The 6,168-nt window shown below is 34.4% G+C and overlaps 1 protein-coding gene across 9 annotated transcripts in view; it reads left to right on the forward strand.

Annotated features, from left to right (window-relative positions):
• The window catches only part of LOC106871599 (tyrosine-protein phosphatase Lar), a 586,729-nt gene that overhangs the window by 523,750 nt on the left and 56,811 nt on the right, over nucleotides 1-6,168 (forward strand). The gene's annotated exons all lie outside the window — the stretch shown is intronic.

The following is a 6,168-nucleotide window of genomic DNA, read 5'->3' on the forward strand; positions in this document are numbered from 1 at the left end:
CATATATATATGATATTCATATATACATATGTATATATATATGCATACATATATATAAATATATATGTATATATGCGTGTGCACTTGTGTGTATATATATATATATATGCCTATATACAATATATGCATATACTAAACATATATATATACACACACTTAAACATATATATATATACATATATTGATATACACATATATATACATACATACACATGTATTTGTATATATATATATATATATATATATATATATGTGTGTGTATATCTGCATATTTAAGTGTATATGTGTGCACATGCATATATGCATATGTATATACATTTATTTATTTATATATATTTATGTGTATGTGTATATATATATAATTATATATACACACTCACACACATATTTATGTGTGTATATACGTATATATATATATATTGAGCTGATTGTGAATCCTATTACAGATATTTTTATACCTGCCAATTTATTAATGTTCAGCACACATGGAAATAGTAGAATATTTAGAAAATATCTTGGTATTTTCATCTTAGTCAATTAATCTGAATGTAAGGCTTGATTGGTAATTAATAAATGCGCGTGCGCAGCCTTTCTCTTTGCATATAATGTACCATTGATCGCTAATATTAACACCATATTTTTCCTATTCATTATACTAATCTTCGTTTTTCCTTTTTCCATCCATTGTCCTGCAGAATCAGGTGAGGCCAATTACTAAACTTTCTAATTTCTTTTCAGCACATAATTTATGTATATATATTTTTTTTAACCACTATCATTAATTATACATATGTATTTTTTTTTTAATTTTAAGCTAATCTGCAGAATAATGCATTAAGATTCTGCTACTTGATGCAATATGATTGTAGCAGTAGTTATTTCGTCCTTTTTTTTCATTTTTTTTTTTATTCGTTCCTTTTCCATTTTTTTTTCCTTCTTTTGTAATCAAAATAATTACCTATAGTTTTGTTTTTTTCGTTTTTTTTTTTTTTTTTTTTTTTTTTTTTTGCGTATGTCCTTTACATGATTTTGAGGGACATTCGTGAAAACACTCTGAAAGAGTGAGGTGTAGATTGTTACTTTTGTTTCGTGGCTTTGCATTCTCTGCCACTTGTTCCAATTTATGATGTCTGTGTCTTTTTTTTTTTTTGTAATATATTTGTTCTCTTGTTCTTTTACTAACATCTTAGCGTTAGGTCTAAAACTCTATTACTAAACCCCTGCCCATCGATCGTGGCTAATTAAAACAATTACTGATAGTTTTAGAGCTTATGCTATGTTATAAGGTAAGTTCTACACAGCTACTCAACAACAATATCAAAGGCTTTCTCCAATTTCGGAAAAGTAAAACAATTTATCATCATTAGCTGCAAAATTGGTGAGTGATCTTTCAGGGAAAGATATATATATATATTTTTCTCTCTTATTGATTTCAATATTCTGAATCTTTTTGGTTTTTTTCCTTATTGATGTATTTACTCTATATGTATGATCAGTTGTGTGTATGTGTGTGTGAGTACATATATGTGTGTGTGTGTGTGTACGTATATATGGATGGTTGATTAGTTTTTTGACAAGAGAACATAAAGACAACTTTCTTCATATCAAAGATATCTGTGAGGGAGACCTGAAGTCTCGTTACTCGAATGTTGAAAAATGGGAAGGCATTGTTGATGATTGTTTTCACTGGGCACTGGAACTAGGCAAAGGTTTAAAAAGATGAGAAGAGACACCTATGGTTGCTGATAAAGGAGAGCAAAATTGAAGAAAAAGCCACATGAGGAAAAGACTGATAGACAGCACCTTCAAATGTAGTTACTGCAGCTGGGATTGTCACTCACATGTGCGTCTCTAATAGTCACAGCAGACAGTACTCTGCCAACAAGACTGAAGACTTTCCAAGTGCAGATCCTTGGTCTCGTGTGAATAATGGATTCCTCCAATATATTTGTGTGTGTGGGTGTTTGTGTTCACACACACACACATATAAATAAATTATTATCTTTATTTAGTTTAATATGACTATTCCATTAATTTCATATTCATTTGCAACATGTTGCATTTACATCTATTAGTCGTAGATAGCTAAGTGATCTATTATATTTCATTTTATACTTTAGCTCTCTCTTTCTCTTTCTTCCCCCTTTCTCCCTCTCTCTGTCTACCCCAAATAAATATGACCTTACACAAATATATACATAAATATATGACATCCCTGTATGTTCTGAGTTCAATTGCAGCTGTAGTCAACTTTCTTGTTATATTTCTGGTGGTGGTGGTGGGGGGATCAATAAAATAAAGTCACTGGGCTAGATTTAACTTGGGCCTTTGAAGGAGCCTCAATTGGTGTTGCTCAGTTTGCTAGAAATAACAGTCAACAAACCTTCTTCATACCCCATTACCTTAGAAAAGTACATGTCGGATAGTGTAGTTCTCTGTATATAAGAAAAAGATGGGGTGGTCATTGTTGAAATACTTTTGATCAGAGGTTTCCTCAAACAGATCTTTCTTGGGACTAAACAACAGTAAAAATAGTGTCCTTGTGATTATGTTAGAATTCAGTTTTACATTTTTCTACATGAGTATTGGATTGATAGAATCCTTAAGGTGTCATACAAATTACCTTGGCCTTATACAATCTAAATTCAAATCCTGTCAAGGTCGACTTTTCATTTTATCCTTCTAGAATTGATCAAACATATTTGTGAAATACTGAGATTAATTTAAATCAACCATCTACCCCCCAATGTAACATTGTTTGACATTGTACCTATGTCAGAGTTCAGTATTATCTTTTAGCTTTTTATGTGATGCCACTTTACATTCTGTGTTCAAATGCCTGTGTTTAGCTTTACCTTTCCTTCCTCCTTCCAGGGTTGATAAAATAGAGTGCTAGTCCAATAAATAGGGTCAATTTTAAGCAACTGGACCCTCCATGTTGGCTACATTGGATAGGTGATAATAAGATAGTGTTTTATGACTGAAGACCTTCTTGACACCAACCCTTTTCATTGCCTTGAATGAGTTCAGAAATGCAGTGTACTTCTAATAATCAAAATTTTATTTTCTGCACTTTTAATATGATCTTCCTCTTTAGTTTTTGGAATATATGACGTTAACATTATATCATAAATGTCTCATTAGGTATCATAACAAAAGTTATAGTTTTTAATCTTTTTTTATATCACTTAATATTGACTCTGTAATCTTTACTTTTAACTCAATAACTGCTGTTCTTTGGAGTTATGTTTGTTGTAGCTACTAATATATTAATAGTTTCGTTTTTGAGAAATGGTAGAGCTTGCGACACTAGACATGTTAAGCAGGCTTTTTTTTGTCCTATTGCAGTTTGTGGCTGAAATTCCCTTATGTGTTGTTTCAGTTCTTGCTGGTCTTGGAACAGATTAGTAAGTGAAGAAGATTTTATTCAGAAGGATAAACACAGACTAATATGATTTGTATGTATTTCATACTCACTGAAAGGTCTGATAAATATGTTTTGAGATAATAAAAACTGAGTATGGTTATAAAAGATACTACATTATGTATGTATATATATATAATCTATCAAGAGCTACATTATCCAATGTATCTGTTTTTTTTTGTTTTTTTTAAGACAGTTGGTAAGGAGTGTGTTGGTATTTAGTTTTAGACCTTTCCATTCTGACTTCAAATTCTGCCAGGGTCCTCTTTACTTTACATCCATGCAGGGTCAATGAAGTAAAGTAGTGGTGTTGATTTAATCAAATGATGCTTGGTATTTCCCTGGCTTTTTCAAGCAACAGACTGCAACTGAGGATCCTAAAAGGACAATTGTAATGCTGCATGCACATTAACTACAGGTGACTCAATAAACCCAATAGCCATAGTACAGTGATCCCTTGACTATCGCAGGTGTTATGTTCCAGAACCCCCTGTGATAGGTGAAAATCCATGAAGTAGAAACAGTACTGTACTGTATATTTTTTTAATTTCTATAATTTGTATATATTAATATTATTGTAAATACAAAACAACATCTCAGAGCAATCGCCATAAGCTCAAATAATAAACCACGATATGGTGAGGGATTACAGTATTCTTGTAAGGAGCATTCTCTCTCTCTGTCTCTCTTTCTCTCTCTCTCTCTCTCTCTCTCTCTCTCTCACATACACACAGGTATGACCATTTACTGAAAGATAAGACCAGCTGCCCACTAACCGTATAAACTCTATATAACATACTCTTTTGTTTGTGTTGTGTATGGAAGCACACAACGGCAAGAGCACCCATTAAATGATTTTTATCAGGTGTTCAGAAAACGCCTTAGAAATAGTTGATGAGCTTTTGTAACCTTGGTGATTACAGTGGTGATGGGTATTCCACACCTGTAGCATTCAGACTACAACTAAGATGCGAAAAATCAGTGAGCTATTGTCTCTGCTAACAAGTGGATTTCCTCTCATAAAGGGTGATGTGGCATGGAAGACTTGGGTATTGAATGTAAGGATGTGTGAAGACTGGAAAGAAATGAAATAAGCTTGCTCCACTGCACGACTTATGTTAGTGTGCATAGATGACAGCACAATGGGTTGAGTATGAAACTCACCTGATTCTCTCATGCTGGGCATGTAAGGACTCAGATGTAGTGTTTAAGCGAGAAAGCTCTACTGGTGCAGACGTATGCATACGGTTCTTGATAGTTGAGTAAAGAGTCCTGAGCAATCCAAGCCGAAGGAATCTACAGAAGATGAAAGACAAAGAAGATGTAAAAGGGTGAAAGACGATTTTAGGAACTTGAAACTGATGAAGGTGATAAAATATGTTACAAGTGAGAAGATACTATGGAAGAGAAGACTCTCCAACAAATGCAAGCATGAAAATTCAACAGCAAAATGACAATGACAGTGGTGATAGCATATGTGCATGCACACACACACACACACGCACACACACATGTATACACAACGTTAAAAAATTTATTTTTTATTTTATGGGCATCTTGACTTCATGGCATCAACAATTTTGTTCACCTCTCAGAGTACTCAGGGATACAGTGAACTTAGTATAAAACCAACATACAGTATATGTTATGTAAACATACATACATCTATATATGTGTGAAACATGGTCTTCAGCCCATGTTGGAATGTAGTTCCTCCAAATAAGGACTGACTTAGACTATAACGGCCTACCAATTCACAATAGCAGTCTGGCTTTCGTGCCGGTGGCACGTAAATAGCACCATTTGAGCGTGACCGTTACCTACGTCGCCTTCCTGGCATGTGAAAAGACATTCGAGCGAGTTCGTTGCCAATAACCGCTGGACTGGCTCCTGTGCAGGTGGCACGTAAAATACACCATTTTGAGCGTGGCCATTGCCAGTACCACCTGACTGGCCTTTGTGCCAGTGGCACGTAAAAGCACCCACTACACTCTCTAAGTGGTTCGCGTTAGGAAGGGCATCCAGCTGTAGAAGCCCTGCGAAATCAGATTTGTAGCCTGGTGTAGCCATCTGGTTTCACCAGTCCTTAGTCAAATTGTCCAACCCATGCTAGCATGGAAAGCGGACGTTAAACGATGATGATGATGATGGAAGAGCTGGTATAAAATGATCTTATATACATAAGGCACAATGAACTATGAGTAGTGATATTCTCAGGCACAACCTCCAATGAATATTTTTTCCAGTCCACCTAAGAGTGTTGATTATTTTCTGTTGCATAATTGCCATTCATGCTAGTGTAATGTCCCCGGCCATACATCCCTATCATTTTCATTGTTTCTGTGCCTGCTTTTTATCTTGCTGACATGAGTTTAACAACGAGGCTTCTCAAGTCAGTATTCTTTGGCTGGATGTCTTTCCTGACATAAGCTCCTGATTTCAAGATACTTTATTTCTCTGAGCTTTTCATGTTAAAATTGTTGTGCTCTTGAGACCTACATTACTGCTGTTCAAGTGGTATCAGACAAAACATGGAAGACAAATGTGCATACACACACATGCATATACATATATGCATATGATGCATTTCCATAAACTTCCATACAGTTTCCAACAACCAAATTTCACTTAGATTTTGTCCACTTGAAGCTAAAGTAGAAAACTCTTGGCCAAAGTGCCACACAACATGAGTAAACCAAGCTTTTTACACACACAGTCATACCTATATATATATATATATATAT

The sequence above is a fragment of the Octopus bimaculoides genome, chromosome 10, assembly GCF_001194135.2.
Source record: "Octopus bimaculoides isolate UCB-OBI-ISO-001 chromosome 10, ASM119413v2, whole genome shotgun sequence".
NCBI lineage: Eukaryota > Metazoa > Mollusca > Cephalopoda > Octopoda > Octopodidae > Octopus > Octopus bimaculoides.